General features: G+C 43.7%; 1 protein-coding gene and 1 pseudogene across 1 annotated transcript in view; both read right to left on the bottom strand.

The window, feature by feature from the left end:
• Nucleotides 1–27,938, bottom strand: part of LOC139262284 (RAS guanyl-releasing protein 1-like) — a 107,474-nt gene that overhangs the window by 60,890 nt on the left and 18,646 nt on the right. The gene's annotated exons all lie outside the window — the stretch shown is intronic.
• On the bottom strand, nt 7–26,835 carry LOC139261931 (NADH-ubiquinone oxidoreductase chain 5-like; annotated as a pseudogene).

The raw sequence follows: 27,938 nt of genomic DNA, 5'->3' as shown, positions 1-27,938 counted from the left end.
TCTGCCTTATCCAGCCACATGGTTGTAATAAGGGTTAAGGATCAGGGCTTAGGCATTTAAGTGGGAAGTGTTTATAGACTCAATAATGGTGTCTTTTGAAAAAAATCCAGACAGGAAAGTCATGCCCCTAAGGGCCAGGCTTCCGGTGGTTAAAGAGGATGAGGTAAATGGCAGGAATTTATGTAATCCAACCATTTTTCGAATGTCTTGTTTGTCAGTTAAGCTGTGGATAATTGAGCCCGAGCAAAGAAAAAGAATTGCCTTAAAGAAAGCGTTGGTGCAAATATGAAGAAACGCAAGTTGGGGCTGATTTAGTCCGCTTGTAACTATTATTAGGCCCAGTTGGCTTGATGGTGAGAAACAACTATTTTTTTTTATGTCGTTTTGGTTGAATGCACATGCGGCAGTAAATAAGATAGTTAAGGCCCCAAGGCAGAGGCATGTTGTTAAGATTAGTTGATTGACTTGTATTAGCGGGTGTAAATGAATTAATAGGAAGATGCCAGCGACAACCATGGTGGAGTGAAGTAGGACAGAGACTGGCGTGGGGCATTCTATGGCTGCCTTACCTGTAAACCACCTGTGATCAGACCCCAGTAATCAGCCAACTCCCCCCAGATCGGACATGCCTCCCTCCACCCTTCCCGATGTCAGCTCCCCTCCCGATAGTGGGCGCCAGCTGTGGCCTGGAGCCACAGGCCTACCCACCCGACAGCCAGGGGAGGTGTGTCGGAGGCCAAAATCGGTCAAAGAACCCGGCATGGCCAGGGATGTGGAGGCCCTGCCTACCCACCCCGTCCGCTCACAGGCCTCCCTGCCTCCCCGTCCAATCGGTAGCTACCACCCCCTGCCCCAGGTCTCCCAATTGACAACATCCCCCCAATGTTTCTAATCGCCGACCAGGGCTGATGCTCCCTTCCCAGTACTGGGGACCAAACCCAAGAGTCCCAGGCTGCAGTCTCCTGCCACTGGTGGTTCCTCCCACCCACCAGCCGGATTGTCCATTTGGCCGGCAGCTGGGCAGGAGACGGTATAGACTCTGTGCAACAGTACCCAACTGCTCGTGTTTTTCTGCAGTAAAACTTTGCTGAAGGTCGGACTTCTATTTTTTATTTGTTTATTTATTTATTGATTGATTGATTATGTGGTCCTAAATTCTTGTTTGATTTACATTCAAGTTTACTCTTCATCTGCTTTCAAAAGGAATTCTGTAAAATAGTTTGGCTGAAACTCTTATTTACAGGACTTGCTATAATGTATTTGCTAGTTTACCAATCCATTTTTAATCTAGTTGTTTAGTGCTTTGTAAGTCTTGGTGCTAGCTGCAGGTCCTCTCAACTTCCTTGTATTTTTTTATTTGTTATTGAATGCTTATTTTTGTGATTTGTTTAGTGCTTGGTGCTTTAAATGTATTTGTGCTTCGTTAATGTTGTTGTGAAGATGTTTAGTGCTTTGCAAGGTCCTCTCACTTCCCTTCCCCCCCACTCCCATCTCTGGCTACCTGCGCTGATTTCTTAGCTCACTGCAAGGTTTTTCTGTGTGGACACAAGTGGCCACATATGCTGGCCTAAGTTAGTTTGGAGTAACTTTTAGCTGTCTAAACTTGCTTAAATGGCCAAAACAGTCGTAAGTGGCTGGGAATGCCCCCTTTTTGAAAAAACAAAACAAAACTAAAGAAAAACCTCACTTAAAATGGAGCAAATTAAATGGGCAGAATTGCGATTTTTAAAGATACTCCCAAAAAATCTAGGTGCTCAAAAAAAATAGGAGCAACTCCTGGGCAAACTTGGGCCCATAAAGTGGCCTTCTTATTTTCCCTACCAATGAACCATCTCACAATCTGCTATATCAAATTTAATTTGCCATATATCTGCCCACTCTGCAAATCTGTTTATGTGTTCCTGTATTTTAGTGCAGTAATCCACATTATTATCCATAGGCCCCAATTTGGTATAATCTACAAATTTCAACATCAACCTCCAATTCTTGAATCCAAGTCATTTATGTAGATGGTATGCTGTGCTCCCAGCATGGATCCATGCAGGACAGTCTGAGAAACTTCCCTTAACTCTTACCCTCTGCTTTCTGTTTTGTAGATACCTTTCAGTCTATTCTGCTACCTGGCTCCTGACTCCACATGCCCTGATCTTTATCACAAGTCTACTGTGTGGCTCTTTATAGAAGGCCTCCTGAAAGTCCTTGTATATCACATCCGCTGTATTGACCTTGTCTACTCTTTAAATGAGCCCTGCAGTAGATACCCGACCAGCAAACTGGACAGATGCGGATAGGATTACTCTCTGACTGCTTTCCTACAGGGGTAGAGTGCTGGTCAAAAACTGACTGGTGGCTGAACAGTCCCTTTGATCCCTCCCCCTCAATCTATCGCCAAGATCCAGAGGAAGCTCATTGACTTCTTCTGGAACAAAAGGGGGTACTGCATCTCTGCTGTGATTCTGTGTCTTCTGCTTAGGCAGGGCAGTCAGGCGATGGTGTGCATTCACACCCAGAGTGCGACTTTTCACCTTCAAATCCTGAAGACATACCCGCACGTGGAAGTTCCTCAAAGTGGCATGTGCTGGCGACGTTTTCCTTCCGCCAGAACGTGTGTACAAGTGGTATTCCTGGAGTACTGTGTCCAACTTTGGTTTCCATTCTCGAGCAAGGATATCAAGGCTGTGCAGAAAAAGGCAACCAAACTGATTCCTAATTTAATGAATCTGTGTTATAAAAAAAAAAGTTGGAAGTGTCTGGGATTGTTTAATCTAGAGAAAAGACGACTTTGGGGAGACATTATAGAAATTCAAAATTCTTAAGGGAATAGATAAATTGAACCCCATAATGTGTTTGATCTGGACTGGAGGCCATAGACACAAGCTTTTAAAGAGGGAAGGTGCACAGACAGTTTAGAGTTAATTACAGTATGCAAAGGGTGATTAACTTGTGGAATGGATTGTCCAGGGAGGCAATGGAGACAGATAGTGTGTAAAAAAAAAATGAATTGAGAATTAGAAAGATATTTGGTGTGATTGAGAGGTATTAATTTGGGGGACTGGGCAGATGGAATACAGAATCTTTCTGGTCCAATTGTTTATATGTGAATTTTCAGTTATCATAAATGGTGTTTATGGCTGTTATTTCCCTTAAGACACTCAAGCAAACTACTTACTGCAGGTTCTAGCCCAAGATAAATGTTCTAAGATCTGAACAAACTTAGGGCTCAATTTTCCATATTGTCGATTTTTGACACAGTTGTAGAGTTACGGCGATTTTTTTTTTTTTAAGTGGCCAACTGCACCCAAAAAAAGTTCAAATTCCGCCGGAATAAACGTTCATTTTGGAGCTGCGCACATAGACAAGCTCTATGGTGGAGATTAAGGTCTGCGCCGAAAATCTGAGGTTGCCAGGGTAATGAGGGACACACTGAAGGGCTGAGGCTGGAAAGTGAAACATACACAAGACAAAAGCAATTGTAGAGCCCCAGTGTCGCTGCTATCCCAGGTCGAATGGCCCCCTGGTGCCAGTGCCACTCCTATCCCTGCCGAAAGCGCCCCCCCCCACCCACCGGTGCCGCTGCTATCCCGGGCTGAATGGCCCCCATCCCCGCCACGCTGCTGCTATCCTGGGCTGTGGAACTCGATCTTCTGTGCTGATTTTCTTAAGTTAGGTAAGGTTTTTCAGAACGGTGTACTGCGCTGTTTTTGAAACAATCGTAGTTGCCCAAACTCGCTTAAATGGCCAGAAATGGCACGGCTGGCACTCGGCTCCCCCAGTGACGTCAAAAAATCGGGAACAAAATAATCATCCATAACTAGTTTACAATGGCACAGAATGTTTGGCGAAACTTTGGAGATTTTAGTTTGCTCCCAAAAAAAACAACGGACGCCAAAAAAACAGCTCAGAATGGTGGCGAAAATTGAGCCTTTAAAATGTAACTTAAAAGTATAGGCTTGGCTCAGTAGGTGGGACTATCACCTCTACGTCAGAATGCTGAGGGTTCAAGCCCCACCTCAGAGACTTGAGCACATAATCTAGGCTAACACTCCAGTGTAGTCCTGAGAGTGCTGCACTGTCACAAGTGCCAACTTTTGGATGAGACATTGAACTTTCGTAAGTATGGATTCCCTGACCTGCAAATGTTGATTTGAATCTCTTCTCTGACTTGCATACAACTAAACCCTACCAGCAACTATTCACAATCAACCATTTTTACTCGTACCTGTAGTTGTTATAGTTTAGGCTTTTTTCCAACACTTTTAACTGGTGTTCACAAAAAAAGGATATGCTGATAGGATTAGATGAAGAGTGGTGGGAGGAGGCTTGTGTGGAGCATAAGCATCAGCATTGACCAGTTGGGCCGAATGGCCTGTTTCTGTCCTGTAGACTCCCTAACTCAATGTAAAAAGGGCAGCTTTCATAAGTAGTGCAAGGAAATGAATTTCCACTGGGGTTCTCCTGCTGGTTCACTGTAACTACTATTTTACAACAGTGTACTGCCGTGATGCAAGATATGGGCCATCGGGTTGTTTGTGTGTGAGTCACAGTACCCGGCTATGTTAGGTAGCAGTTTTCAGTGTGTTTATGCACAGGTGGTTGAGAGACCTTTATTGTCATGGAATGGGAAGGGAAATAGTTCCCAGTCCCATATTACAGCAATTAACATCCACGGGGAAATATGAGGAGAATTTTAATCAATGATTGCTTCCAGTCTGGGTGTGGCTTTCAACCAGGCATAAATGCAGCTGTTTCTGGAAACCATATTTTGTGTACTTTGTTTTTGTTAAAGTATGATAATTTTTATTTCCAGTAAAAGAAAATAAACGTTGACAGGTTCAAAAATGCAATACGGGCCAGAAATTAATGTTGACAATAAAAGTGGACGATATTCATATTGATATTCATCTATTCTTTTAATTCTGTTACCCTATTTATTTTTACTTTACCCTATAAAGTTGTATTGAAGTCTATACAACTACCTTTCTGTTCACATTTTAAGTATTTATCACCCTCCGTGAAGTGATTTTTTGGGGGCTTGAAAGGTAATATTACAGTAGGCTTCAAAATGCCTGAAATGCATAAAGGAAAATTTCAACACCAAAACTTTGTTAGGGACAAGCTCCTGAATCTCCCCAGAAAAGCAATCTCGCGTTTTCAGCACCCACATGACCATTTAGGAATTTCTAGATTCACCATTGCAGAAAAATGCTCTTTAATGTACTTCAGGATTCTCCCCCCTCCCCACCCTCGCTATAATAAATGTGCTCAAATGTAGTTCCCACCAGATACACCGATCTTGCTTTTCCCGAATCTGCCTATATCGGCAAATGCCACTAACAATTTGCCATCACCATAGGCATCAATTACAAAGGCACTGTTTAATCCATATTAAGGATGTTGGTTATTTTGGCCAGTTGAGGCAGCCCAAAACATTTCCTGGTTTTCCCTATTTATCGTCACAAATTAAAATAAACACATTAGAAACTTTTCAGTGACAAAGGTGAGAGGTCGGACTCGGACCATTCAATTCACCCTCTGACTGTAATCAGAACAGGTTACTCCAGACCCCGACCCATTGACCTCTTCTGATTTTTGTCCTGAACCCCGACACTGACTTGTTGACCTCCCCGGCCCTTGTTCCGGACCCCAAACCCGCGCTTCCACACAGGTTTGACTGCAGCATCCACTGCATATAGCCAGCAAATGGTGTTGACATCAAAGTGCCCGCTATAAGTGGTGATAACTGTATTGGGTCTAGCTGTGGCACCAGCTCCCCTTGTATCATCACTTTGTGTGCAGCTCCTCATCTTTATGTATTATAAGTCCTAAAAGCTGTTAGCTTTTCTGAAGCTATTGGCCAGTTTTTAACCGGTTTCTCGGTTAGCTTGCATTTTTTTTTAATTCACTCATGGAATGTGGCTATTACTGGCAAGGCCAGCATTTATTGCCTTCAAGAAGGTAGTGGTGAGCCGCCACCTTGAACTGCTGCAGTTGATGTGGTGAAGGTACTCCCACAGTACTATTAGGGAGAGAGTTCCAGGATTTTGACACTGCAATGATGAAGGAGCGGTGATATATTTCCGTTTCAGGATGGTGTGTGACTTGGAGGGAAACTTGGAGTAGTAGTGAGCTACCAACTACAGACAAGGCAATCTGATCAGTATATCTGTCTCTTGAGGCCACTTGTTGAAGACACTTTGTCTGCCTGTTGGTTGATAAACATCCTGGAGCAATTGAAAGAGCAATTTAGAATTATTGTGCATAAAAGCTTATTTTCCAATTTGCCATTTTAAAACTTCGGTCCACTGGGCCATCAAGTGGGGCTGCCAGGCTGCCTGTTGGTGGCCCGGCCGAACCCGGGGGCATAATTGTTGGCCCGACCTGGAAGTCGGCCGACAAAAACAAACATGCTGAATGTGGCAGTGGGCCCTCGCCTTTAATTGCCGCCACGCAGCCAAGTCCCACACACAGACAACAAGGTTCACCGACAGAAAAAGTTGTCGGTGGCACCACGCGGCGGATCAAAGATTTTTCACGCTGAATTTGGCTGGAGGTGTGGGAGATTGGCGGTGCGCGCTTTGATTATGCACTTAGGACTGATCGGTAGCAGCAGGGCAGAAGTGAGAAACGCTGGAAAATCCACCACGGTGAATTTCACTAGCGGCGGCCATTCGATCGCAAATCGACTCCGCTGCTTGGCCGCCGCTTTCTGGCGGTAAGAGGCCTTTTCGGGAGGCTGATTTTCGACCCTTCAAGTCCTGTAGTAATCAGGGAAAGCAGTCGAGAAAAAGAATTGCTTTTCAAAATGTTGCTAACTGATTAGTGGTGGTGTCTGATTGTAAGAATGTTTTCTTTGATCTGAGCACTGGCTAGGAATCATCTATATTTGGCATAATGCTTTTATCATCAGCTTTAACCAGCTGATCAGAATAGAATCATAGAAACTTACAGCACATTCGGTCCATCGTGACCATGTCGAAATGATGTTGTACATCCTGTGGATCTAATATAAATAAGAAACTAGCGGATGTACCCAATTCTTCATCCTCCATGTGCAATTAATCTGAATATATATTGTAACGTTTGTGCTGATCAAGGTGTTATTGCTGGGGCGTGGATCTCTTCCCATTTTGGCACCCAGTCTCAGCACCAAGTTAACATAGTCCTGGTATTCAATAAAGGAATGACAGCACTGGGGAACATGGCTGTGAATAACCACTGATGCTACTATTATTGAGCACAGGTACTGTGTATGGCATCTCTGCTTCAGGTTAGATTCTCTCTTGACTCTTTGGCACTGACCCTTGCTGAGCTATAGTTGCCATTATTAATTTGTACCCGTTGACAATAAGTGGGAGCAACTGGAGTCAGGGAGCATCGCACGCACACACCCTATCGCCCACACTGTTCCCCTGTGAGGGCAGTTAATACGCCACACGGTATTAATTCTGGGACTTTCTGGTCCATGTGGCTCAGTTATTCTTCAGAGTCAACTGGAGGGAGTCTTCCTGGAATTGGGCTAATGGTTGTTTAAGTAGAGTTGAATGCCATATTTGAAAAGTTAGGAGATTTTCTTTTGGACAGAGGGATGTGAGGGAGTGAATTCAGAAATACATTTTCCATGAAGTAAGAGTACATTAGCAAAATATAACATTGTTCCAAGTCGAGGAAGCTGGTGGGAAATGCAGAAAAGTAAAAACAATAAATATCCTCTTGCTCTTTTTTTACTTGCAAGCAAAAAAACACTGATGGCAAACTCCCACGTGATGAGCTAATATGTTGGTTATTGTCTTGCATTGCTGTGGACGATGTAAAAAAAATAGTTGCTATTAGGAAAAAACTGGAATGTTCCATTAGTGGCACAAGCACTCCATATGGTCCAGGGTCACTTTTAATAAAATGATGTCTATTCAAAACCACTTGTCTAATTCTATTAAACAGCAAAGCTCATAATTTGGTGCAGTGAACGGAAATGCAAATGTAGTCATTTCCCCCTTGAAATTTCAATTTCAGTTTTTGTTGTGCTGAATAACATTCTCTGTAGTGGTGTAGGCCACAGCATGTTACTTGAATGGCTGCTTTTTATTACCATGGTAACCTTTACCAATTGCCAATTTTATCCCCCTCCCATCATTCAGATGAAACTTCCAGCTGGCTCATGTGCTAAATATTGGTGTGGAACTTTCAGTCCAGCAATAACCACAAGAAGTCTCCCAAATCTTTTCACGTTCAGGAAAACTGTGCCTTGGTGTAGTACAACCGAGGCTGCTGCTGAAAATTCAAAAGGACAGCAATTGTGTAAAGCACTTTACATCCACAAGTATTGTAGTCACACAAAAAGCAAGTTGCCACGACAACTAAAACTATTGTCAACGTGCCACTTAGGATGCATTTTGTTCAGGATTAAATCTGAAAGTGTATGCTAGTTTACATTTATAGACCACAGAATATGAAGGTAGTTATCTCATCAGTGCTACTGACAATCGATGTGCAGATAAAATTGTTTTTGAACACCATTTAGGAACACATCAGTGCTATCAGTATAATGACTGGACAGTGAATGTTTTTCAGGTACCGAGACATAAGTCGTACGTTTTATAATGGGAATTTCTATGTGACTGTAAGATAAGATTTTAAAATACAAGCATATTGCAAATAATTTTTATGTCTTAGTTATATAACATCAACGTGAACAATGCTTGATTGTCACCATTTTTTTTATATCAATTTCAGATCACATCCAAATGTACTTTAAATTTAAGTCTTGGTGTTATAGAAGCTGCTCTGCAATCCACGGGTTTTAAGTTTGTGGCCTTTTTCCCCCTTTCCATTTTCTTTCCTCACTCCTTCCTCTCCTGAATGGAGTTCAGGATTATGGGGAGCAGACAGGGAAGTGGAGTTGAGGCCAAGAACAGATCAGTCATGATCATATTGAATGGCAGAGCAGACTCGAGAGGCCAAATGGCCTACTCCTGCTCCTATTTCTTATGTTCTTATGAAGGTGCTGACATAATGAGGGTATGCTTCCCTGTGTGCCAACAGCACCTTGCCCAGGTGGCGAGCCTTCACGAACGAGGCTGGACAGTGAATGTTGCCTGGCTATTTAACTACTCAGGATCTTACCTAATTCTGTTGAGGCAGTTAGACTTTCCATGACCTTATACATTCTTTCTCACACGTTTTTAAAGATTGAAATTGTGCTGAGTATTATTTGGAGTGTACTGATTAACATACTCGTGCAAAGTTCCTACATATGGTATTTTAATTGTCAGTGGCCTATTGAAAACAAACAACTTCATTAAAATAGCACACGTAGGAGTGCCTTATCCATGCATTTAAAGCACCACTCATCAGAATTTAAACCCTCTAGGTTCTAGATGTCCCCTTAAATTCTTGACTATTTTTCTAGCTTGCTCAATGTTCCCCACACTGGAAATCATTTGTGTCAGCAGCTGTTTCCTTTCACTCCTAGCATTTACCCATGAAAACATTTTTCAAATCATTTCAAAATAGGGCAGGAGTTGCTAATATTGGGAAACTTTGACACAGCTAGGCTGGGCTAATCTGTAAGGTTTGTATTTCAGATCCTCATAAGATCGAGAAATTGCTTCATCTTTGGCTGCAAATTTAACATAGAATTATCATTCGATAAAAATGTTTACCCAGAAAAGCAATTTGCGATAAAGGTAAAATGTTTTGGGGGGAAATCTTTGTTGATGTTCATGCCATCAACTTTTCTTTCTAATCAGAGAAGCAATACATACCTATATAATACTTTGTGAAGTCACAGTATAATTTTGTTCCATAGCAATAGCAGAGCGTAGGTTTTGCACATTAGGTTGTTGGCACAGTTATGCAAAAAGGTTAGGAGCCATAAGTCTCGAGGAAGCTTGATAGTTGTTGTGTCCTTACACACTATAAATTCACACGAGGCACATTCTGCAGACAAGGTCACTCTGTGACCCTAACCTTTATTCACAGGACCAAGAAGTCATGACCCTGCGTGGGACCTCCCTTTTTATACCTGGATGACCAGGTGAGGAGTGTCTCCCACAAGTTCACCCCCTGTGGTCAAGGTGTGCATTTCTTAGGTGTATACAGTATGCAGTGTTGTTACATGAAGGTTACATACATGACAATAGTGTCCCTTGGTTTGGCCAGATCAGGGAGAAGCAAGGGCTTGTCTGCATAGGAGACTTACAGCATTGGATTGTTGCCCTTTGTGGGGTTTTAAAGGCCTCTATTGGCTCATGGGAGTGCTCAGAGTTGCAGTGGCAATTTGCAAATGTTTGTGTGTTGGGTGCGGGGAGATGTTCGAGTTGTGTAGACTTATAGGAAAGAGTTCAACATTGCCTGGCACTTCATTGAATGCCAGGCAAAGTGCATACATCACCCATTCCAACTGGTATTTGCTACACAAGCGTTTCACATTTGTTATGGGGAAGGCTACATTTTGCCATGGGGGATGGATGCAACATTTTGTGGCAAAGACAGATGTGTAAGCTTACAGGTTGCCAGAGGGCTCATTCTCCAAGAAGCAGGCCAAATAAGGCCTGGGTTTGCAGCAATTGCAAATCTGGTCCTATTCTCTGATCCCTTGGACTGCTATCCAGATGACTGAATGTACCACATGTATAGCAGTGAACCTTTCTAACCGCAGTTTCAACTGTCACCTCCCAGGGAGGGGTGGACATTTGTGGGGTTTGGTAGATCCTATGTATTATCTTGAGCTGGCTGGGTTTGAACACTAGAAATCATGTGTGTGGGGGCCGAGGTGAAATGGAAACCATTGGTCCTCTGCAGAACGGGGCCCTGCCCAGGATTTAAATGGTCTACATGGGCCCCATCAGTGTTCCGCCCGAGCACGGTGAGGAGTGCTAGCTTTGGGCCACAGGAGGCCGGCACCGGGAACCCGAAGGAACAGTGCTTGGCAGTCAGGTACGTTCTTAAGATGGGTGAGAGGGAGAGGGAAGCCCGGGGCAGGGAAGGCCCAAGGTTTCCTTATGGAGTCTGGAGGAATATTCCTATTCCTCTTGGCCCACAAGGAAAGCAAAAAATTGAAAAACAATTAAATTTTCTGTGCCTCTTCTGGCCCCGAATCCATTTACTGAATGTTTTACTAGCATTTCCGGCACTGGGCAGGACTGCCATGACTTCTAGTTAAAATTGCATCATCGGACCCCCATGTTAATATATTCATGAGCTCCCAGCCTGACTGTGACAGGCGCCTCAGCCATCTACACAAACTACACGCTTTAAATGGCAGCGGGCAGGAGCACATCAGAAACGCAGCAGTAAGTACTCTACCACTATTTTAACCACCAACTCGCCCCATTCCAATCGGGCAAGCAGTGTTAAAATTGGGGCTCTAGGTTCAGTGACTGATACACCTCACTCAGTAACCCAGTTGTTTTTCTGCTTACAAATACAATGTTCCCAGTTTTTCTATACACGTGCTTCTGGACTATTTGGGTGCACTTTGCCTTTTGAACTGTCTCGAAATGAATTATCCAATACTGTTTGTTTATATTCTTCCATGATTTTAATATTTAGAAATATACAATAAAAAATGCTCAAAGGTGGTTCCACTTGTTCTTTTGAGGAATCATACATTATTTCCCTCCAAAAAGTCCAAAATGACAGTAGCATAACTGTCAACAATAAATATTATTTTGGCTATTTGCAGCACTGTGATGTAGCCTATTGCCTGCCTGTCCTCTAAAATGTGATGAGTGGAGCTGAAGAATTAATCGTGCATAAAATATGGCGTCCTGGGGACTGCACAGGAATGGATACACATGGACAGGGAGATGTAGAAATTAGTTTTAGTTTCTGAATGGAAAAAGTTGGCCTAACCAAAAATAGCACAAACTGAGTCTATGCACTGTCTTCTATTGTATGTTTTTCTTGGTTGTTTAATGTACTTTTATTACATGTGATTACATTTTAGCTGAGAGGACATTTGTTTAAATTTCTGTGTATAATCTAACAATAAGTGTACCTTGATGATTCTGAACCTGCTCTTCTGTAACTGGGACTAACCACATATTCTGTCAAATAAACCACTAAAATGCGAATAAATAGCTGCTGTCTGTGACCAGAACATCTTACCCACTAAAGTTACTGTTGTACAAACAGAATGTGCTTTTGAACTAAAACGAGAGCCCAACTTTAGCGTTGAAGGCCTGAAGGATTGTGTATTAAATTGTATGGTTTGCACTCGTGTTCGAAACAAAGATAGTCACAGCATTCTGATGGCCAAAATGTATGTCATCATCAACTCGGTTGTTAAAGTTCAGAGTGTGCGTGATGTAGGTCCCTTCTGTCAAACCTTATTGATCACTCCTCTCAAAGAGCTAGATATTTCAAAGCAAAGTACGCTACTCAGAAGCCTCATTTGGAGATGTGACATTTCGGCTCTGCATGTGTTAGACCAGCTAGTGCATTATCCCCACAAATCGGTAGCAATTGCAGCCTGTGTACGTCTCAACTTCCAAAGGCGGCTTAACCCCAGGACTTCTGAGGGTAGCTCTGATGTGTAGAAACACAGCAGGAAAGCGTTCCTCTTAAACCCTGTCATGTGTTTATCAGGCAGGCATTTTGTTTTTCCTTAACCCTTTGCCCTTATCAAATAAAGCACTTCAAAGTCTAGTTCCCTGATAATTCAAGTGACAGAGGAGGTCGAGTTTAAATTTTAGGTTTTACTCACATTCAAGCTGCTTTGCTTTCATTGATAAGTTCCACCAGCTTTTGGCTAAGTTGCAAGACAATACACTGCATGGCATCAGAATGATTGGAGGTGGTTGGAGGCCGGCCAGGCTGAGAATTCATTCTGTACTGAACACCTTGCGTAGCCACTCTAATACTTGACCAACTGCAGAGTGACACATGGCCACGGAAGAGTCCTTAGTTCAAAATGTTCAGTCCAAACTGGTAGAGAATGGGAGTGGCGTGGGGGCAGCAGAAAATAACTCAAAAGGGCAGACAATTAGGAAAGTCTTAAATTTTGATTCATTTCAGCGAAAAATCTCTCAAACAGATTAAAGCACAGAATTACAATGCATGCAGGTATGAATATATAACTGAATTGTTTTTTCTTACAGACTAGTGAGATTTTAAATGCCCCCACTGATTAAATTTTAATGAGTTTGAGGCCTAGAAATTGGTCCATACAGCACCCATTTTTCAGGTGTTACTCGGACTACTAAGGCCCCAATATGGCAGAAAGGCCCTTTGCATATGTATTTGAGACTTTGCTGAGATTGTGCACAGATAGAGAAACATTCATTTTGCAAGCACTTGGAGGTCAGCATAGAGGCCAATGGCAGCGTTTCCCATCTAGTCTTTGTCAATGTCTCCTGACTAAAACTGCCGGGCGGGATTTAAGTTTCCACACTGAGGCTGCCCCAGAATGCATGAAGCTTGTGCAAGGGGCTGAAGATGACTTGTGTCTTCGAAATGTTTAGCTGGAGGAAATTGCAACCCATCCTGGGCTGGACATTGAACAAGAAGTCTGACAGCATATACCATTGGAGGGCTCGAAAGGGAGAGAAAGAGAGAGAGAGAGAGAGAGAGAGAGAGAGAGAGAGAGAGAGAGAGAGAGAGAAAGAAAGAGAGAGATGGTGGAGAGGTAGAGCTGGGTATAAACCAGTTTCCCATTACTGCTCTTCACAAACTGCCTGCAAATCACAGCTAACCATCTTGCAGTAGAATTGTGGAACTGCTCCTGTGAAAAACAATCTTGCACATCTGCAAAATACTAGTGATAGAAGTATTTATCTTTCTATCTTAGATTAAAATGTGTAACAATGAAACTGCAACTATAGAAATTAGCTACACCGAGAACATGCAAGCTACACAAAGGAAGATAGTGCTGTAGTAGGGCTCTGTGGTGTATAATGATTCAGTCTGACTTCAGTAGCACAAACTGAAGGTAAAAGGAAGAAAATGCATAAAAGTTCTTGGGAGATGTCTTAGTCCCAATGGTTTATGACACCATTTGTCCCCATTAAGATCTCTCCCTCCTTCTATGTGTCATGGGGAAGCTCATATATGCGGCACAGTGAGCATAGTTGTAAAGTTTAGGTGAAGTGGTCTGAGATAAAAATAATTAATGATCAACCTTGTAAGTGTCCAACATCATCTGATGTCCAGCACTATGCTTCCTTTGAAAGGTATTGCTCACTAATTTAAATCTTTCACGAAATTGCATTTGAGTTTTAAATATGTGAAGTACGAAAACAGTTTTAAAAACAAAGTTCAAACATTTTGAGAAGGATTACACTGCCTTTATCCGCTGCTCTCATGCCAGTACAAAGCAGTTTCAGATGTGCATCATCTCAAGAGTCAAAACCTAATCCAGTTCCTCAGCACCCTTAAGTCAGGAGATATGAAACCTGCTCAAGTAGATGGTCTCACAACACTGGGGTGGGGGGTGAAATTCAACAGGTGGTAACACTAAACAGCCGTTATTGTATGGGCTGCCTGTTAAATGTCCTACGTGATATTCAGCTCTACTGAAGTCAATGGAACTAGCTATTGGGCGGGGGTTACAACAGGTGGTGGGGGGGGGGGGGGAAGGGAGAGTACAAGGGCATGGGGTACAATGGGGGGGGGGGGAGTACAACTGGGGGTACAATGGGGAGGGGTGAGAGTACAAGGGTGGGGGGGAGTGAGAGTACAAGGACAGGGGGGTACAAGGACGGGGGGGTACAATGGGGGGGTGAGAGTACAAGGGCGGGGGAGTACAACGGGGGAGGAGGTGAGAGTACAAGGAGGGGGAGTATAATGGGGAGGTACAATGGGGGTGTTGAGAGTACAAGGGCGGGGGGGTACAACGGGGAGGTACAATGGGGGGGGTGAGAGTACAAGGAGGGGGAGGGAGTACAAGGGGGAGGTACAATGGGGGGTTGAGAGTACAATGGGTGGGGGGAGGAGTTCGGGGGGAGGTGGTGGGTACAACAGGCAGCTGAAGGGGTACTGCCTGTTTTGTGATACCGCTCAGTACAAATTTCTAGCCTTTGGTCTTCCCACCAGGTGCAATATAGTTCCGGGCTGGTATAAAGTCACATTTTAAAGATGTTCAGGCAGACTTTTAATGTTTTAAATTTAGTATAGAATCTTTTTTACGCTCTCACAGCTGTCTGCCCAGGGAAGCTCTGGCCCTACATTCAAGCACGCAGACACAGAGCTCCTTTGTCACCAAGCTCATTATGAGGTGCAACAGGCAGCGTAATTCTGGTCATCCAGTTGTGCATCGCACTCCACAACTCACCCATCGCACATCACAAGTCACCCATCTTCACCACCTAATTGGATTTTTTTTAACCTTATGGCCACCTTTCTGTGCACTGAATCCACGTGAAGCAGTAGAAGCTGTTACATGTACAAGAAACTGGTCTTCAAGAAATAGCTGGTTGGGAAAGCATTGCTTATTAAAAGGCTTTGAAGTTTAAATTTTAATTTGTTACTTTCTGCAAGTTTATAAAATCAGTAGTATGCATAATATTAAAAAGTATCAAATTCAGGATTATACTGACAAAAAGTACTTAGTTAATGGACTGATACTACACACTTAAACATTTTAGATTTAGAACAACAATTTTAGTCCATCTCATTCAGACATTTTGATATTTTAAACTAGATGCAAGGCAGTGTATGACAACACCTCTGATTTATTTTCCACTTCATCGACAAGAGGTGAGTGACCTCCTCTCAGCTTTTTCATTAAACACTCCAGCTCACTGTATAGAATAACTAAGGGGCGGTGTCCTCCCACTCTGTGGAATAGGCTGAGGGGCATTCTGATTGTGCAGCTTCAATTGCTGGCTTACTCGGAACTCGGAGGTGGCATCTGAACAGAGAGTTGGGCACTTAGTTCCTTCCTTTGAGGGTGTTTTCCTTTCAATTTTTGTCTCTTGTTTCTCAAAGCCATGCTGCAAGGGACCAGTGGCCAAGCTTATGTCAATACTATTCTGGCCGGTTACAGGAAGTTATGTAAAAAGGATGTTCAGGGATAGCTCTCTCTCCAGGTTGTGCCTCCTCCCTTCGAGTAATGTGCCTGCACTTGGTGTTTTCACACAACAGCATCATTGACACAGGTAACTCAGCCATGTCAGCACTAGAATATGTGATCCACGCTTGCTGTGGGAATTAGAATCTGTTCCTCACCACAATACGATTAGACCGATTCTGACAATTGATTCAAATCAGTTTGTAGCAACTGTTTCTAAAATTCGTCTCTAATAATCAGTGAGTTTATCAAATAAGGCCTACATTCATGCTTCAACCAATGCCAGCAGGAAAAGGTTAATTGAACCCCAGGTCATTGGCAGTCAGTGACACTAGTGGATTAAAGAACAGACAGTAAATATCTGCACATTATTGGAAGTGAGTTACCAATTTATGTAGTGGTTCTTGAAATTCCTATGAGCACATTTCTATTCATGCTTTAGTCTGCTATTTGAATGGAGATGTTAATCCATTTATTTTGCAAGCTTTTAGCATAGCATCATTTCAATGCTATTGTGTGTGTGTGTATATTATATACATTTAATTACTTTCTGAAGTCATGTCCTTACATAACTATTTACATCCTTCATTTTTATTGGCCCTGAAATTGTGGCCTCTCCGGGTGTGTATCAGTTTTGGCGCGCAAAGCGAATGCGCTCAAATCCGGCACTTGCAAACTGTCAGAATTTATTTTGACAGTTCCAACGCATCCCTGGGAGAAGGGCTTTCGCAGGTGAAGATTTGGGCTATTTGCCCAACTCTTGTCCTGCGAATGTCCTTAAAACTCTTACACCTGATAAAAAGCAGGCGATCAGCGTAAGAGTTTTAAAAGATAGAAAAATAGAAAAGATAGAAAAATAAAATTTTATCAATAATTTTTAATATTAAAAATCATGTCCATTCAGGTGAGTTTATTTTTACCCCTATTAAAAGAATTTTTTTTTAATTAAAAAAAATTTATATTTGTCTAAAACATTTAATTAAATTCAATTTCAATTCATTTTAAAGATGGGAAGTGTTTTTCTTATTTATTTTAAATGTTTGAGTTTTTGAGGGTATCCCCATTCATAGAAATTGTGATCTCCGTACAAACGGAACTCACCATTACTGTGAATGAGGATATGCCTGGGTGACCAACAGGAAGAGCAGTGGAAGGAAGGTAGTGCAGGGGTCCGCTGCAGTCATCCCCCTGCAAAACAGATACACCGCTTCGGGTACTGTTGAGGGGGATGACTCATCAGGGGAGAACAGCAGCAGCCAAGTTCATGGCACTGTGGGTAGCTCTGCTGCACAGGAGGGCAGGAAAAAGAGTGGGAGAGCTATAGTGGTAGGGGATTCAGTTGTAAGGGGAATAGACAGGCATTTCTGCAGCCGCAATCGAGACTCCAGGATGGTATGTTGCCTCCCTGGTGCAAGGGTCAAGGATGTCTCGGAGCGGCTGCAGGACATTTTGAAGGGGGAGGGTGAACAGCCAGTTGTTGTGGTGCATATAGATACCAACGATATAGGTAAAAAAATGGGATGAGGTCCTACAAGACGAACTTAGGGAGCTCGGAGCTAAATTAAAAAGTAGGACCTCAAAGGTAGTAATCTCAGGATTGCTACCAGTGCCACATGCTAGTCAGAGTAGCAATAGCAGGATAGCTCAGATGAATACATGGCTTGAGGAGTGGTGCAGAAGGGAGGGATTCAAATTCCTGGGACATTGGAACCGGTTCTGGGGGAGGTGGGACCAGTACAAACCGGACGGTCTGCACCTGGGCAGGATCGGAACCAATGTTCTCGGGGGAGTGTTCACTAATGCTGTTGGGGAGGGGTTAAACTAATATGGCAGGGGGATGGGAACCTATGCAGGGAAACAGAGGGAAGTAGAATGGGAGCAAAAGCAAAAGATACAAAGAAGAAAAGTAAAAGTGGAGGGCAGAGAAACCCAAGGCAAAAAGCAAAAAGGGCCACATTAGAGCAAAATTCTAAAAGGGCAAAGTGTGTTAAAAAGACAAGCCTGAAAGCTCTGTGCTTCAATGCGAGGAGTATTCGTAATAAGGTGGACGAATTAACTGCGCGGGCAGCAATTAACGAATATGATATAATTGGCATCATGGAGACATGGCTCCAGGGTGACCAAGGCTGGGAACTCAACATGTAGGGGTATTCAACATTCAGGAAGGATAGACAGAAAGGAAAAGGAGGTGGGATGGCGTTGCTGGTTAAAGAGGAAATTAATACAATAGTAAGGAAGGACATTAGCTTGGATGATGTGGAATCAGTATGGGTGGAACTACGGAATACCAAAGGGCAGAAAACGCGAGTGGGAGTTGTGTACAGACCACAAAACAGTAGTAGTGAGTTTGAGGATGGCATCAAACAAGAAATTAGGGATGCGTGCAATAAAGGTTCAGCAGTTATCATGGGCGACTTTAATCTACATATAGATTGGGCTAACCAAATTGGTAGCAATGCGGTGGAGGAGGATTTCCTGGAGCGTATTAGGGATAGTTTTCTAGACCAATATGTCGAGGAACCAACTAGAGGGCTGGCCATCTTAGACTGGGTGATGTGTAATGAGAAAGGACTAAGTAGCAATCTTGTTGAGCACGACCACTTGGGGAAGAGGGTCCATAATATGGTAGAATTCTTTATTAAGATGGAGAGTGACACAATTAATTCAGAGACTTGAGTCCTGAACTTAAGGAAAGGTAACTTCGATGGTATGAGACGTGAATTGGCTGGAATAGACTGGCGAATGATACTTAAAGGGTTGACGGTGTATAGGCAATGGCAAACATTTAAAGATCACATGGATGAACTTCAACAATTGTACATCCCTGTCTGGAGTAAAAATAAAATGGGGAAGGTGTCTCAACTGTGGCTAACAAGGGAAATTAAGGATAGTGTTAGATCCAAGGAAGAGATATATAAATTGACCAGAAAAAGCAGCAAACCTGAGGATTGGGAGAAATTTAGAATTGAGCAGAGGACAAAGGGTTTAATTAAGAGGGGGAAAAGAGAGTTTGAGAGGAAGTTTGCAGGAAACATAAAAAAATTGACTGCAAAAGCTTCTATAGATATGTGAAGAGAAAAAGATTAGTGAAAACAAACGTATGGTCCCTTGCAGTCAGATTCAGGTGAATTTATAATGAGGAACAATGAAATGGTAGACCAGTTGAGCAAATACTTTGGTTCTGTCTTCACGAAGGAAGGCACAAATAACCTTCCGGAAATACTAGGGGACAGAGGGTCTAGTGAGAAGGAGGAACTGAAGGAAATCCTTATTAGGCGTGAAATTGATGGGATTGAAGGCCGATAAATCCCCAGGACCTGATGGTCTGCATCCCAGAGCACATAAGGAAATAATGGATGCATTAGTGATCATTTTCCAACGGTCTGTCGACTCTGGATCAGTTCCTATGGACTGGAGGATAGCGAATGTAACCCCACTTTTTAAAAAAGGAGGGAGAGAGAAAACAGGTAATTATAGACCAGTTAGCCTGACATCAGTAGTGGGGAAAATATTGGAATCAATTATTAAAGATGAAATAGCAGCGCATTTGGAAAGCAGTGACAGGATCGATCCAAGTCAGCATGGATTTACGAAAGGGAATCATGCTTGACAAATCTTCTAGAATTTTTTGAGGATGTAACTAGTAGAGTGGACAAGGGAGAACCAGTGAATGTGGTGTATTTGGATTTTGAAAAGGCTTTTGACAAGGTCCCACACAATGTAAAATTAAAGCACATTGTATTGGGGGTAATGTACTGATGTGGAGAACTGGTTGGCAGAAAGGAAGCAGAGAGTCGGGATAAACGGGTCCTTTTCAGAATGGCAGGCAGTGACTAGTGTGGTGCCGCAGGGCTCAGTGCTGGGACCCCAGCTATTTACAATATGCATTAATGATTTAGATGAAGGAATTGAGTGTAATATCTCCAAGTTTGCGGATGACACTAAGCTGGGTGGCGGTATGAGCTGTGAGGAGGATGCTAAGAGGCTGCAGGGTGACTTGGACAGGTTAGGTGAGTAGGCAAATGTATGGCAGATGCAGTATAATGTGGATGAATGTGAGGTTATCCACTTTGGGGGCAAAAACACGAAGGCAGAATATTATCTGAATGGTGGCAGATTAGGAAAAGGGGAGGTGCAACGAGACCTGGGTGTCATGGTATATCAGTCATTGGTGTATGAAAGTTGCCATGCAGGTACACCAGGCGGTGAAAAAGGCAAATGTTATGTTGCTCTTCATAGCTAGGGGATTTGAGTATAGGGGCAGGGAGGTCTTACTGCAGTTGTACAGTTGAGGCCTCACCTGGAATATTGTGTTCAGTTTTGGTCTCCTAATCTGAGGAAGGACGTTCTTGTTATTGAGGGAGTGCAGTGAAGGTTCACCAGACTGATTCCCGGGATGGTAGGACTGACATATGAGGAGAGACTGGATCGACTGCGTCTGTATTCACTGGAGTTTAGAAGGATGAGAGGGGATCTCATAACAACATATCAAATTCTGACGGGACTGGACAGGTTAGATGCTGGAAGAATGTGCCCGATGTTGGGGAAGTCCAGAACAAGGGGACACATTCTAAGGATAAGGCGTAAGCCATTTAGGATTGAGATGAGGAGAAACTTCTTCACTCAGAGAGTTGTTAACCTGTGGAATTCCCTAACGCAGAGAGTTGTCGGTGCCAGTTCATTGGATATATTCAAGAGGGAGTTAGATATGACCTTTACAGCTAAAGGGATCAAGGGGTATGGAGAGAAAGCAGGAAAGGGGTATTGAGGTGAATGATCAGCCATGATCTTATTGAATGGTGGTGCAGGCTCGAAGGGCCAAATGGCCTACTCCTGCACCTATGTTCTATGTTTCTATGTTCATTGGTTGATGCGGTCCATGTGATCCCAGGATACACATACACTCCTGGAATACATGGACCTCTGCGCTGGACTGCGCATCAAGGTCTTATGGTGCAAGTGTTCATTCCTCCGGGACCACCAGGTACTTTCATAAATATTTTTGTGGTTGGAGGTGTCCGCCCGTGGGAAACCTCCGACCGCAATTTCAGGGCCATTATGTTCATATGATGAGACCTCTACAAGTGAAGTTTTAATCCAGGCACTCAGCTTCAGACAAGCATGAGGTTTACATGAGGGGGTGCTTTTGCTACCACTAGGAATGCTGGGATAGTGCTGCCTCCATTTTGTTTTTTTGCTTTCTCTTGTTCTCCAGGAAATGAAAATATGAAGAAATATCACCACTAGGCATGCTAAGAGAAGAAAGGTTATACTAATGCCATTCTGACTATACTTTGATTCACATGAGGTGCAACTTGCTCATTGTCGTGGTTATGTTTTTGGCACAAATTAGTACCTTAGGCATATGACAAAAGCAAAACATTGCGAATTCTGTAAATCTGAAATGAAAACAGAAAATCAGGCAGCATCTGTGGAGAGAGAAAGAAAGTAAATGTTTCAGGTCAATGACCTTTCATTTAGAACTTTCAACAACAACAACTTGTATTTATATGGCGCCTTTAATGTAGTAATATGTCCCAAGACGCTTCACAGGAGTCTTAAAAAACAAGAATTTGACACCGAGCCACATCAGAAGAAATTGCGGCAGATGGGGGTTGTGGTGCTGAAGGAGATTAGAGAGAGAGAGAGGGAGGGAGGGAGGGACGAGGCCATGGAGGGATTTATAAACAAGGATGAGAATTTTGAAATCGAGGCATTGCTTAACCAGGAGCCAATGTAGGTCAGTGAGTACAAGGGTGATGGGTGAATGGGATTTGGTGCGAATTATGACATGGGCAGCCACATTTTGGATGACCTCAAGTTCACGTAGGATAGAATGTGGGAGGCCAGCCAGGAGTGCATTGGAGTAGTCAAGTCTAGAGGTAACAAAGGCATGAATGAGGGTTTCAGCAGAGATGCGTTGAGGCAGGGGCGGAGATGGGCAATGTTACGGAGGTGGAAATAGACGGTTTTAGTTATTCCGCGGATATGTGGTCGGAAGCTCATTTCTGGGTCAAATATGACACCAAGGTTACAAACATCTGGTTCAGCCTCAGATAGATGCTAGGGAGAGGGATGGCATCAGTGGCTAAGGAACGCAGTTTGTAGTGGAGACCAAAGACAATGGCTTTGGTCTTCCCAATATTTAATTGGAGAAAATTTCTGCTTATCCAGTACTGGTGTCGGACAAAAAGTCTGACAATTTAGAGGTCATGGAGGGTTCGAGAGAAGTGGTTGTGGGGTAAGAACATAAGAACATAAGAAATAGGAACAGGAGGCGGCCATACGGCCCCTCGAGCCTGCTCCACCATTCAATAAGATCATGGCTGATCTGTTTATGGATTCAGCTCCACTTCCCTGCCCGCTCCCCATAACTCCTTATCCCTTATCCCCAAGAAACAGTCTATTTCTGTCTTAAATTTATTCAATGTCCCAGCTTCCACAGCTCTCTGAAGCAGCAAATTCCACAGATTTACAACCCTCCGAGAAGAAATTTCTTCTCAACTCTGTTTTAAATGGGCAGCCCCTTATTCTAAGATCATGCCCTCTAGTTCTAGTCTCCCCCATCAGTGGAAACATCCTCTCTGCATTCACCTTGTCAAGCCACCTCATAATCTTATACGTTTCGATAAGATCACCTCTCATTCTTCTGAATTCCAATGAGTAGAGGCCCAACCTACTCAACCTTTCCTCATAGGTCAACACCCTCATCTCTGAAATCAACCTAGTGAACCTTCTCTGAACTGCCTCCAAAGTAAGTGTATCCTTTTGTAAATATGGAAACCAAAACTGCACACAGTATTCCAGGTGTGGCCTCACCAATACCTTATATAGCTGTAGTAAGACTTCCCTACTTTTATACTCCATCCCCTTTGCAATAAAAGCCAAGACACCATTGGCCTTCCTGATCACTTGCTGTACCTGCATAATATCCTTGTGTGTTTCATGCACATGTACCCTCAGGTCCCGCTGTACTGCAGCACTTTCTCTACTTAAATAATAACTTGCTCTTTGATTTTTTTTCTGCCAAAGTGCATGACCTCACACTTTCCAACATTATACTCCATCTGACAAATTTTTGCCCACTCACTTAGCCTGTCTATGTCCTTTTGCAGATTTTGTGTGTCCTCCTCACACATTGCTTTTCCTCTCATCTTTGTATCATCAGCAAACTTGGCTACGTTACACTCAGTCCCTTCTTCCAAGTCGTTAATATAGATTGTAAATAGTTGGGGTCCCAGCATTGATCCCTGCAGCATCCCACTAGTTACTGGTTTCCAAACAAAGAATGAACCATTTATCCCGACTCTTGTTCTCTGTTAGCCAATCCTCTATCCATGTTAATATGTTATCCCCAACCCCGTGAACTTTTATCTTGTGCAGTAACCTTTTATGTGGCACCTTGTCAAATGCCTTCTGGAAGTCCAAATACACCACATCCACTGGTTCCCCTTTATTCACTCTGTTCGTTACATCCTCAAAGAACTCCAGCAAATTTTTCAAACATGACTTCCCCTTCATAAATGCATGCTGACTCTGCCTGACTGAATTTTGCTTTTCCAAATGTCCTGCTACTGCTTCTGTAACAATGGTCTTCAACATTTTCCCAACCACAGATGTTAGGCTAACTGGTCTATAATTTCCTGCTTTTTGTCTGCTTCCTTTTTTAAATAGTGGTGTTACATTTGCAGTTTTCCAATCTGCTGGGACCTCCCCAGAATCCAGGGAATTTTGGTAAATTATAACCAATGCATCCACAATCCCTGCCGCTACTTCTCTTAAGACCCTTGGATGCAAGCCATCAGGTCCAGGGGATTTATCTGCCTTTAGTCCCATTATCTTACTGAGTACCATCTCCTTAGAGATTGTGATTGTGTTAAATTCCTCCCCCCCATAGCCCCTTGACTATCCACTGTCGGAATATTGTTAGTGTCCTCTACCGTAAAGAATGATACAAAATATTTGTTCAGAGTTTCTGCCATCTCCATGTTCCCCATTACTAATTCCCCGGTCTCGTCCTCCAAGGGACCAATATTTACTTTAGCCACTCTTTTCCTTTTTACCTATAGAAACTGTTGCTATCTGTTTTTATATTTTGCGTTAGTTTACATTCATTGTCCATCTTCCCTTTCTTAATCATTTTTTTAGTCGTTCTTTGCTGGCTTTTAAAAGCTTCCCAGTCTTCTGTCCTCCCACTCGTTTTGGCCACTTTGTATGCCCTTGTTTTTAATTGGATACCGTCCTTTATTTCTTTAGTTAGCCACGGATGGTTATCTTTTCTCTTACACCCTTTCCCCTACACTGGAATATATTTTTCTTGAGAGCTGTGAAATATTTTCTTAAATATACACCACTGTTCATCACGGTAGAGCTGGGTGTCATTAACATACATGGAAACTGATGCCATATTTTCGAATGATGTTGCCAGGGCGCAGCATATAGATGAGAAATAGGAGGGGGCCAAGGATAGATCTTGGGGGACACCAGATGTAACGATGCGGGAGTGAAAAGAGAAGCCATTGCAGGTGATTTTCTGGCTCCAATTAGATAGATAAGAATGGAACCAGGCGAGTGCAGTCCCACCCAGCTGGACGATGGTGGAGAGGCGCTGGAGGAGGGTGGAGTGGTCAACCATGTCAAAGGTTGCAGACAGGTCGAGAAGGACGAGGAGGGATAGTTTACATTTGTCCAAGTCAAAAAGAATGTCGTTTGTGACTTTGATGAAAGTTGTTTCAGTACTGTGGCAGGGGTGGAAACCGGATTGAAGGGATTCAAACATGGAGTTCTGGGAAAGACGGTCACGGATTTGGGAGGTGACAACACGTTCAAGGAGAGGAAAGGTAGGTTGGAGATAGGGCGGTAGCGTGCAAGCACAGTGGGGTCAAGGGTTTTTTTTTGAGGAGAGGGGTGATGACGGCAGATTTGAAGAAGAGGGGACAATACCTGAGGAGAGAGAACAGCTAACAATGTTGGCTAACATGGGAGCCAGTTGGGTGGTCAGCAGTTTAGTGGGAAAAGTTCAAGAGAGCAGAAAATGGGTCTCATGGACAAGATGAGCGTGGAGAAGTCAAGTGGGGAGATCAGAGAGAAACCGGTAAAAGATGAGAGTTCACGGCTAGGTCAGGGGGGCACCTTAGAGGAAGTTTGGCCCAGTGGGCTAGGGAAAGGAAGGGAAGTGGCAGAGGCAGCTGATCAGATGGTCTTAATATTTGAGACAAAGAGGTCCATGAGTTCCTCGCATTTGTTGTTGGAGGCGAGTGTGGTGGAGACAGGGGAGGGGAGTTTAAGACCGTTAGCAGATTGCCTACCACTATTCTCTACTGCTAAGTGATAATTTTATGGATTCTGAACCTTCTAATGCCATTCTATAACCCACTGACACCATTCTATAATGGTTTAACTGTCAGCGGTGATAAAAGTAGTGTTAATCCAGAAAAGTTGTGATTGCCATTGGGGGTGCAGCCATGTTAACTATCTCGGTGGAGTGGCGTGAAAGTCCCAGTAAATGATGCCGTGACATAAATAATGGCATAAGTCGCATATGCCATAGTTTCCTGTAACTCTGTACCATAATAATGGCGTATGCCGCAGTGGTGGTGGTATTATGGTGCAAATTTTCAGGACAATCCGAGCAATTATTTTTAATTCCTTGCACATTATAAATGTGCTATAATTATTTTAAATATAAATATATTGTCTTCTAATTAAATTTTTTGTTGGAGAGAGCAGAAGTTAAACAGCCTTATCGAGGCTGGGGAGAGTAGTACGGGGAGAAATTGGCTAACCCCTGAATAGGGGTGTGTGGATCGTGGTACGCTATTAACCTGCGGCTGTTCATTGTGTTGCAGGCACTACGATAAAGTTGTGCTGCCTGCTGCTTTGCATGATTGCTGCATGCAGCCAGCACTACCTGTGCCATTCAATAGCTGCATGCATCAGCAGGGGGCCCAATATTGCGAGTGACTAGTGCTACTTAAAGACAGCCTGCACCGATAAAGGTTTCCTGACAGGTCTTGATGGAAGAGGTGGCAAGGAGACACATCCTATATACATCATGGGGATAGGGGGTGGCAGGAGGCCCATCAAATGGATGCTCAGGAGGCAGTGGGAACAAGTAGCAGTGGGGGTCAATGCTAGGAGTGTTGTTCCTAGAATCAGACTGCAGGGAAGAAGTTTAACAATCAGACACGAGTTATCAAGGTGAGCCAATTAATCTTCCAATAGCACATCCTACCAACTGCACCACTTGCCTCATCCACTGCTTTATTCATCACACCTGCTTCACCCACCTACCAACACCTCCCTCACCCTCACAAACTTAGCACTGTTGCAAGCCTTGCACCCACCACACTCAGCTCACACACACTGGCAACTATTCAACCATGACAACTACATCACCCAAACATATTGCACAACACGCACTAACAAACTTTGTTTTTCTTGCAGGAGAAGGTGGCACATAACCGCAGGAAGAGGAGGACAAGTGTGCCTGCATGTTTTAAACCCATGGAGCAGATGGTGCTGTCCATCATGGGAAGGGGCATCACTGAGGCCATGGCCACTGGTGTTGTTGAAGCGATCGATGTCACAGCTTTAATTGCAGCACACTCAGACTCCATGAAAGGTTTGAATTCTGCAGTGAAGCTCAGACTGCTGCCCTCATGAATCTGGATACCACTGTTCAAAGTGACTTCTCGGGCCTCACAGCAGTCCGTCAATCTGTTTTCCAACAGCTGAGTAGGATAGCTGAGGTGCCGCCCCAGGACAGTGGCATTGGCTCCATGGAGCACGAGTCTGCTGTCCTCTCTCAGAATGATAGTTTTCATTGTCCCGCCAATGCCCTTGCCTGTCAGCCATCCAGCCCAGACTGCTGCAGCCCAGTCCGAAATAGTGCAATCTGAAGCAGGTCCTTCTAGGCCCAGAGCTGCTCGAGGTCACCCTCCAAGGCCATCTGCAGTCTCCTCAATTGTAGTTCAGCAGCCTTCCACAACCCATACTGCAGCAACTGGGGAAGCAACTCTTAGGAGCACTTGGAGAGTCAAAAGGCACATGCAAGACAAGCACCAAGGAAATGCAAAAGCTTTATTTTCACACACTGGTTTATTTTTGTATGAATTATGTCATGATTTCATTTATAAATTTGGATTGGAATGTGCATCTCCTGGTGGTTTTTATTTTTGTGTAGTTGGAAAGAGGACGTTGTGATGGTCAGTGATAGAGGAAAGGGAAGGAGCGTTGGAATATTGGTGAATGGGGAGTTATGGTTGAGGTTAATTATTTCATCAGAGAGAGTCTGGGCAGAAAGGGGCCGTCTGCGTTGTAGCCTCCCTTCCTCTTCCCCCATTTCCTGCTCCATCACCTCCTTCTGCTCCTCAGCTTCTCACCCGATAGGTGGTGGCAAGGGCTGGTCTCTCATAAAGGGGAGGTTGTGCAGAATACTACCACAAATCTCGATACCTGCTAAGCTGAGTACTGCAAAGCTCTTCCAGAGCAGTCCAGGCAGCGGAAGCATTGCTTGAGGATGCGTGCTCTATAATTGTTCCTTTTGGTAGCATGGTTCTCATTGTAGGTCTGCTGTGCATGTGCGTGGGGGTTCTGGACTGGAGTCATGTGCCATGGCCTCAGTGGATAACCCTTGTCACACAGTAGGCACACTTTGTCTTGCCGTGAAAATTCAAATACAGCTGCCACAGAGGACTGCCGCAGAATGAAGGAATCATGACTACTGCCAAGATAACGGGCATTCATCTGCATGACGCATGGTTGTACACCAGAGTCACATTGAGGGAGTGGAATCCCTGTCAGTTCATGAAAATGGCAGAGTTGACATGAGGTGCACTCAAGGCAATGTGCATGCAGTCAATGGCACCCTGTACCATGGGAAAGCCTGCAATCCATGTTCACTCCCCCGCTTCTCTCTAGCAAGAGG

The sequence above is a fragment of the Pristiophorus japonicus genome, chromosome 4 (assembly GCF_044704955.1).
Source record: "Pristiophorus japonicus isolate sPriJap1 chromosome 4, sPriJap1.hap1, whole genome shotgun sequence".
Classification (NCBI taxonomy): domain Eukaryota; kingdom Metazoa; phylum Chordata; class Chondrichthyes; family Pristiophoridae; genus Pristiophorus; species Pristiophorus japonicus.
This window is presented reverse-complemented; position numbering and strand designations above follow the sequence as displayed.